Raw genomic sequence first — 12,200 nt, forward strand, 5'->3', positions numbered from 1 at the left:
ATCTTAAGAAAAAAAATCTCAAATAAACAGTCTAACTCAAACTTCAAGGAACTAGAAAAAGAAAAAATGAACTAAGCCCAAAGATAGCAGAAAGAAGGAATAACAAAATTAAGAGCAGAGATATATTAAATAGACACCAGAAAAGCAATAGAAAGTTCAACAAAACCAAGAACTACATTTTTGAACAGATAAACAAAATTGACCGACCTTTCACTAGACTAAGAATAAGATAGAGAATAGTCAAATAAATTACGAATGAAAGAGGAGGCATTACAACTGGTATCAGAGAAATACAAAATATCCTAAAAGACTAGTACGAACAATTATATACCAAAATATTGGAAACTTAGAAGAAATGAATAAATTCCTAGAAACAAAAAACCTGCAAAGATTGAATCATGAAGAAATTGAAAATCTGCACATACCAATAATGAATAAGAAGACTGAATTAGTGATCAAAGATGTCCCAACAAAAATAGTCCAGGACCAGATGGTTTCTTAGTGAATTCTAGCAAACATTTAGAAGAATTAACGCCAAATCTCTCAAATTCTTACAAAAACTGAAGAACAGAAAATATTTCCAACCTCATTTTACAAGGCCAGCATTACCCTAATTTTAAAGTCAGATACAGATACTACAAGAAAAGAAAACTACCAAGCAGGCCGATATCCCTGGTGAATATAGATGCAAAACTTCTGAGCAAAATATTAGCAAACATATTCAACAGCACATTAAAAGGATCATGTACCATGATCAAATGGGATTCATCCCTGGGATGCAAGGATAGTTCAACATTAATTAATAAATGTGACATACTACAATAATAGAATGAAAAATAGAAAACATGATTATTTCAATAGATGCAGTGGAAGCATTTGATAAAATTCAACATCTTTTCATGATTAAAAACAAAGACTCAACAAATCGGGTATAGGAGGAATGTACTTCAAGATAATAAAGGCTATATATAATAAGCCCACAAAAATGTCATACTCAAGGTGAGAGATTAAGATCTTTTTCTCTAAGGTCAAGAACTACAGAAGGCTGCCACTCTCACCACTTTTATTTAGCACAGTATGGAAGTCCTAGCCAGAGGAATTGGGCAAAATAAAGACATAAAAATCATTCAAATTAGGAAGAAATACAAATGTTTTTATATACAGATGATATGATATTGTATATAGAAAAATCTTAAAGATTTTACCAAAAAACTGTGAGAACTAATCAATGAATTAAATAAAGTTGCAAGATACAGAATCACCATACAGAAATCAGTTGTGTCTCTATACACTAACAACAAAATATCTAAAAAGATATGAAAACAATTCCATTCACAATACCATCAAAACAATTAAATTTTCAGGAATAAATTTAATTATGGAGATAAAATAACTGAAAAGTACAAGACTTTAATAAAAAATTAAGAAGGCAAAAATAAATGGAAAGATCTGGTGTTTGTGCATCAGAAGACTTGATATTGTTAATTTTTTCATACTACCTGAAGCCATCTATAGAGACACTTTAATACCTATGAGGATTCCAATAGCATTTTCCAGAGAAAGAAATCCTAATTTTTTTTTAATGAAATCACAAAACACCCTAAACAGTCAAAGAAATTCTGAGAAAGAGCAAAGCTGGAAGCATCACACTTCCTGATTTCAAAGTGTGCTACAAATCTATAGTAATCAAAATGGTATGGTGCTGGTATTTAAATAGACAAATAGACCAATGGAACAGAATAGAGAGCCAAGAAATAAACCCTCACATATATGTCAACTAATATTTGATAAGAGATCCTATAACACCTAGTGGTGAAAGGGCAGTCTCTTCAATAAATGGTGTTAGAAAAACTGGATTACCACATGCAGAAGAATGAAATTGGACTCCTATCTTATAAGACTCACCAAAATTAACTAGAGAAATTAAAAATTTAAATATAAGACCTCAAACTGAAAAACTACTAGAAGAAACTACAAAGGAATAAACAGTCCTTGACTTTATTCTTGGCAATGTCTTTTTTGAATATAACAAAAGCATGGCTAATGGAAAGAGAAATCAACAAGTGACAATATACCAAACTAAAAAGGTTTTATACAGCAAAATAAACAATCAACAAAATGAAAAGACAAACTATGGAATGGAACAAAATGTTTGTAAACCATATTGGATGAAGGTTTAGTGTCCAAAATATATAAAGAACTCATATAACTCAATAACCAAAAACCAGACAATCTCATTTTTAATAGTGGGCAGAAGAACAATATATATATATATTTTTTTCCAAAAATGCCATTTTAAAAAATGGCCAACAAGTACATGAAAGGATGCTCAACATCACTGATTATTAGAGAAACACAATTCAAAACCACAATGAGATACCACCTCATATCTGTTAGAATAGCTATTATCAAAAAGTATTGTGGGGAAAGGGAACCATTGGTGCAGCCACTATCAAAAACAGTATGGGAATTGCTCAAGAAAATAATAATAGGACTACCATATGATCCAGCAATTTCTCTTCTGGGTTTATATCCAAATCAAGATCTTGAAGACACACACACACACACACACAATGGAAAATTATTCAACCATGAGAAAGAAGGAGATCCTGCCATTTATGTCATGGATGGATTTTGAGGGCATTATGTTACATGAAATTAGTCAGGCAGAGAAAAACATATTGCTGATGATATCACTTATATCTGGAATCTAAAGAAGCTGCTCTCATAAAAACAGAGTACAATTGTGATTATCAGGGTCTGGGGGTAAATGGAGAGATGTTGGTCAAAGGATACAGTAAAAGTAATAAGATGAATAAATTTTGGGAATCTAATGTTGCATAATGATTGCTGTTAACAGTATTCTATTATATACTTGAAAGTTGCTAAGAGAGTACATCTTAAAAGTTCTCACAACAAAAATGAAGTGATAATTATGTGTGGTGATAAAGGTGTTAGCTAACCCTATTGTGAAAATAATTTTGCAACGTATAAGTGTATCAAATCAACACCTTATGCACCTTAAACTTACACAGTGTTACATGTCAATTATATTTCAATAAAGAGAAATAAAGAGAGTATATAGGTAGCTCAGGTATCCAGCAAGTGGATACCTGAAACCACAGAGAGTACCAAATCCTATACATACTATTTTTTTTCTTATGATAAAGTTTAATTTATAAATTAGATAAAATAAGAGATTAACAACAGTAACTAATAATAAAATAGAACAATTATAACAATGTAGTATAGTAAAAGTTATGTGAATGGCTTTGGGAGCCTTATTAAAAATAAAGGTTAATTGAACACAGACACTGAGATACCATGACAGTTGATCTGGTAGACACTGCTAAGTGACTAATAGAGGATAGTGATACAGTTTAGATACCTTGGACAAAGGTATGATCCCACATCCAGGGCGAGATGGAGATGGACGGCCTGAGTTTTTATCATGCTAATCAGAATAGCACACAATTTAAAACTTATGAATTGTTTATTTCTAAAATTTTTTGTTTCCTCTTTTCATGTGGCAGTTGATCATAGCTAACTGAAACTGCAGAAAGTGAAACTGGATAAGGGGGACAACTGTAATTTATTTGAGCCCATCACATATTAGCCATAACTAATTTCATAACCTCTACGTAACTATAGTGTATTTCGAGAAATACAGGGAAGCAAATGCAATATTTGTTGAGCATCACTTTCTCTTTCATAGTAAGTACTCGATAAAGAGTCTTGATGGAAATGTTGTGCAAATGAGTATATTGCATTGTAACAAAAGTCAGAGAGCCAATATTAATGAAGTCCTAGAGACTTAAAAGAAGACTCATTGGTATGCAACAGATTTGAAACAAAAGAAAGGATAAAATACAAATTCAAAAGAGGGTAAGACAAACTAATCTCAATATTTAGATAATTTCGACAAATAATTACTTTACATTTTGAACGCTATCTCTAAGTATTCTGAGAATATCCAAGATTTTAGAGTCACTTGGTAGAGAATCTCAAAGGTTTTTGAGAGTCTATCATCTCATATAACTTCATGTACTCTTCTCCTTGAAGGAAAAGTAACAAAGCAGAATTATTCATTGGGGATTATGGTGATAAAATATTCACAGTTCCTATTAAAGTAATAATGTGCCAGTTTTTAAATTACTGAACTATTCTGTTTGTTATTTCCAAGGGAATCTTATTAGCAAAGATAGAACACACTAACATGGTTTTGCTCTGGGATTCATCACATGTCTGACTAGAGAGTATTTAAAAATATACTTTGGATATCTCACTTGCAGTAAACAGGTTGAAATGACAATCAAGTAGTCTTGAAGTTATAAAATTCAGAGGACATGAAGAACATTGTAACTTGTGAAATTGCACCAGCAATGCACATAATAATGTAGACAGTAAAATGAAGTAAAAGGATCAGAGTTATATTTTCAAAATGGATTTAATACTGTATGCACAGAGTAACCCCCAAAAGCATTCTGGAAATAATTTTAGCACACGGCATCATTTTGGTCCAGCAACACGATAATGCAAGTCCAGGAATCTACTTAGAAAGAAAACTTAGTCATTTGCCCATTGAATATCCCAGACTTAGCTTTGATTTGATAATATCTCTCTTGTCAAGCAAAAAAATTAGTATTCTAATTTTTTTTTTCAAATTTTTTGAGCTTCAGTTATTTATTCTGCCAATTTATATGAAGAAACCAATCGGTACAAACAACCCAGACCTGTAGATCTGTAGTTTCAGAAATTCAGAATTTCTCTTTAGTTAATATAATTTCCCATGTTACTTTAACCCAGTATTTCACAGCATTTTCAACTTGTTGGGCACAGAGAAAATGTTCAGATTTTAAAATTTTGATAACTGTTGCTGTTTAGTAAAACCTCACAAATGACTTCAATACTGATCTAAGTAGTCATATATACCAAGAAAAAAAAAAAATCAACTGATTGTAAAAGACGGATGTCTTAGTAATGACCAAGGAGAATTTTCTTTCTTTCTTTTTTTTTTCCTAATCAAGTGGGCCCTGACACAAGGTATGTGGAACTAGCAGATGTTTGGAAAATAAAATCACAATTTATTACCACCTCTCACTTCCTTAAAATGATCAGGAAGGAGAGAGAGTGTTATGAAGCATGGCAAGATTAAGAGTTCAGGTTTTCCTAAACTAGGTATTGATCTCGCCATCTGTAGAGTCCTGAGAAATCCGAGGTCTGGCTTGTCTGGTCAAGGGAGTGGCAATTATTCTGTGGGCAGGTTCTAGCAGGTGGAGCAGCATGAGTGTGGACCATGCAGAGTGGTTGTCTTTTACATTAGTCTTTCTCTGAAAGAGCACCAGGGGGACACCTTTTGTATAACTAACCTGTTGAGTCATGGCATTTATCAAGAGCAACCATATATGTATATGTACAATTAACCTCTAGATAAAGCAACATCACTAAAACCAACCACAATTTTAACTCTTACTGTACTTGCCCATAAATTCAAACTTCAGTATTCTAACACAATCTCATCACCTTGTTTATGACTTAAGAGTCCATAGCATCAACTAATTTAAGAGTCCTTTTGGTTACTAGAAAGAGAAACTCTTTTATAAAGTGTTTACTTAGAGGGCATAAGCCCCTCAAGCATTAGTTGTATTGAAATACATTGTAACCTGCAAATTAGATACCAGGGCAAGTACTGAAAACAAAGATAGTTTTTGAAAACATAAATAGGTTTTGGGTAGAGACTAAATTCAAATCAGTTCACCAAATGAAATCTTATATTTGACTCTATGAAGTTGAGTGCTTTTACTGAGTTTACTCAGTAGGTTAACGTCATTTTTATTTTTATTTATTTATTTATTATTTTTTTTAGGCAAGGGAACCCTTGGTTGACCTCACAGATTGCAAGGACCTTGTCAGTTTACAATCTCTTATTTATTTTTTATTTTTTAAATTTTTTACACCTACAGCACCTGGTCTTCCTAGGTGGTCTCCCATCCAAGTACTAACCAGGCCCGACCCCGCTTAGCTTCCTAGATCAGACAGGATCGGTCTTGTTCAGGGTGACACGGCCGTAGACAACCTCGTTTTTAACTTAGTAGGTGTGTACTATTTATATTGAACTTTTATAAAATTTATCGATTTTAATTGATAAAGGTAAACATTAGTATACACTTAGTTCTACCTATAGGCCTATATCTAGTCACTTTTGTAATGAAATTTTATGTATGTAAACATTAATGGGAACATTAGCTTAATGAACATTCATGAAATGATAAAACTTACATTTATTCATTTGTAACCTGCTGACTGGGTGCTTACCATGAGACAGGCACTGTGCTAGGTACTGAGCATATGAGACATGTAAAGATTTAGATTAGGCAGCAAAGCAGAAGGGAAAAGGAAAGTGGCACAGGGATGAAAAGTTAATGGTTGACAAAGTTGAACTCAAGGTCAAAAGTATAAATAGAAATAAAGCCTTCTTTTGCTAATAAGTGGTATCACTACAATTTAGATAAGGGATCATTATTTGAAAAGCCAAATTTCATTAAAATATTTAGGTACAAATTTTTGAAAACAAAAGGAAAAATTAACAAAAACATGAGGACATGTGACATGCTTTACACTCTTATCAATAGCTGTCAATAACGTAAACATCCAAAGGACTGAGGACAATGATCTGAATAGTTCAACATGTAATTACACATTGCTATGACTAATAAGCATACATGTATATATATTTTATGAACAGAAAAGAAAATGTCTTCATTACATTTCAAAAAATTGTTCATATATTAGGATGCAAAGAAATCATAATAAAATTTCCAAAATATGAAAGAAGATAAACTTTTAAATGTGTAACAAAGAAGTAAATATCAGCTACTCATTTTTTGAAATTTTAAAACATTTTTCTAAGCCATTATTTAGTCAAAAGAAAAAAAAAAGAATTTATTATTCATTAATTCATTCACAAGCTAAGAAAAAGAAAATTAATGATACTATTCTAAATCAAAGCCTCTAAGATGTAACCAAGGTTGAATACAAGGAAAATTATAACGTAAGCATTTTCCATACCAACCAAAAAAGAATGAAAAGAAGTCAATTTCTACTAAAGAAACCAACAATTCAACTAAAGAAACCAAAAATAAGTGGGTAAGTTAGACAATTTTCATAAAGCAGATGCAGTAATGCATTCCAAAATGGGGAAAGAAAAAAAACCTTGAATAGGGTATTTAGATCAGTTTTTGCAACAAATAATAAATTAAAAAAATAAAGCCACAGGTAAAACTTAAATATTAAAAAGTAGATGCTTTTACATTTCTGAAAGAAATTTACATTTTGCATGAACATACACACACACACACACACACACACCCCTATACAATGAGGTTCCGAGAGTTGCCAAACTGTCTCAAATTGATTTTTACCACAAATATTCTGCTCCTAATAATTTCTCAAAATACTTTCTCTTTTATTGATCTGATAGTTGTGAAGATTATTTTTCCCCCAAGAAGTTGGTTCTCTTATAAATTACTCTCTTTAGCATAATGTTATATATTGTTAATACAGTTTCTTTCTCATCGAGATAACAAGCAGTCAACTCAAACTAGCTTAACTAATAACGAAAAAGAAGAGCATACATCTGGGCAGGACGGGTTGCACACTTTGCTTTAGACAGAACTATGTCCAGGACTCGAACACTTTGTCATCATTCTCTCGCTTCTTCTTTCTTCCCATTTTTCATCTCTGCCTCTAATTTTGTATTGGCCACATCCTCTCCTGACACCACTGGCTTCCAGCCTTCTTTTCCTGCCCACCATTTCCTATGGTGAATGTGGGTGATAAAATGGCTGCTAAACCATTACTGTCACATCCTTCAACTAAGAGAGAGTTGGGTCATATCTGTGACACAAGAATAAAGTAGGTAACATAATAGGAACTGGACCCAAAATGGAATCAGACATTTCACCAGCAACACTGAGAGATAGAAAGTAGCAGGCATATAATTCTGCAAAGGACACCATATGCTCTTGAAATATTCAAAGGAAATGGTTTCTATGTTAAAATTATATTCTTAGCCAACTTTTGGATCAAGTAAAATGATCAATTTTCTATATGTTGTATTTGCAAAATATACCCAGTGTACATCTTTCTTAGGAAGATGTTCTGAGATGTCCTCCACTAAAAAGAAATAGCAAACTAAGAAAGAGGGGTAAATGGATTCAGGAAATATCATAGGACAGAGGAGAAGAAAATTCCAGGATAATGATAACAGGAAGTCTTAAGAGGATAGGTGTTCAGTAGAGCTAGGGAAATAACTGGTTCAGATTAGAGAAGGAGGATAAAGTGTTCCAAAGGGATATATCTAAGGAGATGGGGGTGTAGATAATCAAGGGAGTTTTAAGTGGTTATCAGAAAGCCTGGAGCCAGTTTATTTTTAAAAATAAAATATAAAAAGGGCAAAGCAGGGAAGAAAATGTTGTATAACAAAAGAAATGAAATTCTAATACGCAGTCTGTCTCAGCTGTATGAGGTGTATAGCCAATGCTGATAGTATAAACAATGAATAACCACCTGACCTTATTACATCAGGATGCTTTATTGGCTGAATAGAGGACATGTATATGTGGGTGAAAGTGTATAAGATATTTAAATATTTATCTTACATATTATGCATTAAATCTATAATATTTAACATTGAATTTTTTTAAAAAAATATGAGTATAAGCCTATCTCTTAGAAATATGGATATATGGATATAAATATGTGTGTCTCTCTATATATAGACATATATGCTAAAAACATTGAAAAGTATGTTCATCAGAAAGCATGAATTAGGTTACATAGTTGGATAGGGGGACTGCTGTTTTTCATTATAATTTTCATTATAAATTTGTTTTAAATGTCTTTATTCCATTTTGACGAAAGTAATTAAATTAATTACTTTTAAAAAGAGGCAATTTTTCTGCTAGTTCCATTAACCAGAAACACTACCAGCAAAGATCACATGCCCAACTCCTCTGAACACTCTGACCAGAGAGAGGGGTTACTTATTAGAGAGAAACTCATTATATGTCTGCATTTGTGATTGAAGGGAAGAAGACAGATCTTTTATGAAAAGATAGCAGTAAACTAGTAAATGAGTCCTTTCAGACTAAATCAAAACAGAGGTGCATGTAGGTGGAGTATGTTTACTGTTTAAGAAAATGTACTGGCTTCTTAATATATTACATGTAATTTAAACATAGTATTTTTTGAGGATTTCTAAAAACGTTTAGATAAGTAAACCCTATTCTGTCTACAGAAATTTTATAAGTAGACCTCAATGCAAATTGAATCTTTTTTTAATTATTGGTTCGATTAGTCCAATTTTAACATATTTTAAAATTCTACATACATGTGTTTAAAGGCCAAACATCTGGAAATTTAGTAGAGAACTATTTGATTTTTAAGTTGACATGAAACAATAAGCATTGTACTATGTCAGCGAATAGTTAGACTAAAAATAGAATAGCCCCAAGAAAGTAAAATATTTTGTATTGTTAGAAGAAGTTTCCATTAAAAATTAAATTAATGCATTAACTCTCTGTTGAAATTTTTAGTGAGGATGGTTATGTGGCTTGCTATTGAACATGTATTGTGATTCTTCCTTTCACTGTTTACTGTAATTTTTTGTAATGAGAAGAAAAATGTCAGAGGCTATAGAACATGTGAGGAACAATGAAAATAAAGAACGTTCTGAAATATGTGACTTGACAACACTCTGCTGGGAAGCAGCATGGTGTGGTGGTTGGAGTCTCTCCTTGAAGTACTATCTTTCCCATTCTGAGCTATAGGACCTCAGTCAATGTACTTGATCTTTCTTTGCTTTAGTGTCAACATGTGTAAAGCAGGGAATATATTAATGTCTACCTCACAGTGTGGCTATCAATATTCGATGAAATAATATATGTAAAATATTAAGACAATACTTATCACATAATTAAGCACTAGCTGACTAGTAGCTATCATTATTGCTCTTAATCCTATGCTTCTTTTTGATGTGACTTGCTACATGTAGTTTCTTAAATCTTGACAGAAATTTTTGTTGTTCATTTGAAAAAATTCTGAAGTACTGTGTAGCTCACTTAATGCATGGGTGCTATTGGTGATCAATTCTCTATCTTTAGTGTCTTATCTGGAACCATTTATTCCTGTGAAGTGTTCCATTCATATAGACAGAGAATGGGGATAGGGAGGCAACAGTCAGTTGTTTGTACTTAAAGGCAGTAAATTAAAGGGGCTGATGATCAGAATAATAGTGTTGCAACTATGTGTGTGTTTTAAAAAAATCATCTGGAATCATTTTTACTAGCTTCATTCTTATATATATCTTCAAACTTCACTTTCAGAGGCATTTTAGGTGCTTCTTTCTAAATTGCAGTTCTTTATAGAAACAACAGCCAGATCTCACCTGCTTGCTTTGTTTTCTTTCTCTCTTTCCTGTCAGCTCCCATAATTGCCACCACACCACAAGGACAAGGACACATGATTCCAGGCTACTGGAATTGAAGCATATCTGTTATTTCATGTTTGAACTTTTAGAAAAATAGATGCAATGCGGTAATTGAATATAGAACAAAAGATAATGGGATCCTAAAACATTAAAACTGCTAAAAAATTTAGAAAGTATTTGCTAACACTCAAATATTTTCAAAGGAAAAATAGTCTGTACAAGTTTGAATAGCTAGTAAATGGCAAAAACAAGAAATAGTCTGTGGATCTTTTAAAACTAACTTTAGCATGATTTTTTTACCATGTTCTATATCAAAGTTGAGACATATAGTACTATGGCCTTAATTCTTTTGTTTATTTTTATCAAGTATAATTTTTAAAAAAACACATTCTCCATAACAAATACTAATTAAGCCACTAAAAAGTGTAAGATAACTCTATCATTTTGTGTTTTACTCTTTAATCATACCCTCAGATTACTTATTTTTTAATGCTCAAGGAAATCACTAATTTAATTAGGTAGCAATACTGATGAAAGTTCCTACTATGAATCAATAAATTTCTGTATCATGATGTGTCATATGTCCTTTCATTACTGCTCCAAAAAAGGTTTAAATTATGCCTAAGTTGCCATATAAATTGAACATGATCATATGTCTGTATAAATATTAGTCTAAGCTTAACTATAATGATCTTTTGGTTTCTTACTATAAGTAAAACTAATATCTAGTGACCACAATCTACGAGGGCAGACATTCTCTGATACTACTCAGTTATAATACCCTCTGTTCTTTCCAAGGTATCTCTATCGTGCATTAAAACCATGTAACTTTAACAATGTTGCTTTCATAGAAGCACTGCTAATTGATCAGTTTAAACAAAATCTATTGGATTGAATTTACTTCTTAGAAAATGGAGAGATCATGTTTGCTTTCAATTATGTGTTATTTAATTTTGGTAATTGCACTTAGAACAGAAATGGAGAGAAAACTGATGTGTGTGTGTGTGTATGTGTGTGTGTGTGTATGTGTGTGTGTGTGTATGTGTGTGTGTGTGTATGTGTGTGTGTGTGTATGTGTGTGTGTGTGTGCACGTATACATATACATATATATATACAATTATATATATATAATTGTATATATATATAATTGCATCCAGAGGAGACAAGCTATCTCTAATTCTTCCATTAGATATTTGTAGAAGATTTTTTAACACCTGGTACCCATGAGCCAGGTGACTTTCTTTTGTGTTATACTTACTTTCATTTTTAGTAAATAGTAAAATGAGTCTTTAAGAGCCACATACATTAATAAAAACATCATATATAGAATAAAACTTATATTTTATATATTAAATAAGAAGACTTACCAATATATCAAAGCCCATGCAGTCACCAAAGCTATTTTTGCTTGCACTCAAGCCACACTTGTCTATAAAGCTGAAAATATATTTATCAACACTCGCTATAACCTTGGTTTATTTCTAGGTACAGAGAAAATACTACCAAATTGAATAATAATAATGATAATAATGGTTGTTATTAATTGATCACCAGCAGAGTGCTGACATTGTATTATATATTACATATCTTATCTCTAATAATCAAAATATCCCTGAGAGCAGATGTTCTTAACCCTATTTTACAGATAAGTGAGCTAAAACAAGGTTTAGTATTGTCCTCTAGGTCTCAATCAAGATCTGTCTGAATTTC

General features: G+C 31.9%; 1 pseudogene; it reads right to left on the minus strand.

The window, feature by feature from the left end:
- Nucleotides 1-5,954: 5,954 nt before the first annotated feature.
- LOC112485080 lies at nucleotides 5,955-6,073 on the minus strand (annotated as a pseudogene).
- Between the last annotated feature and the right edge of the window lie 6,127 nt (nucleotides 6,074-12,200).

This window comes from Pteropus alecto, unplaced genomic scaffold (genome assembly GCF_000325575.1).
Source record: "Pteropus alecto unplaced genomic scaffold, ASM32557v1 scaffold95, whole genome shotgun sequence".
NCBI lineage: Eukaryota > Metazoa > Chordata > Mammalia > Chiroptera > Pteropodidae > Pteropus > Pteropus alecto.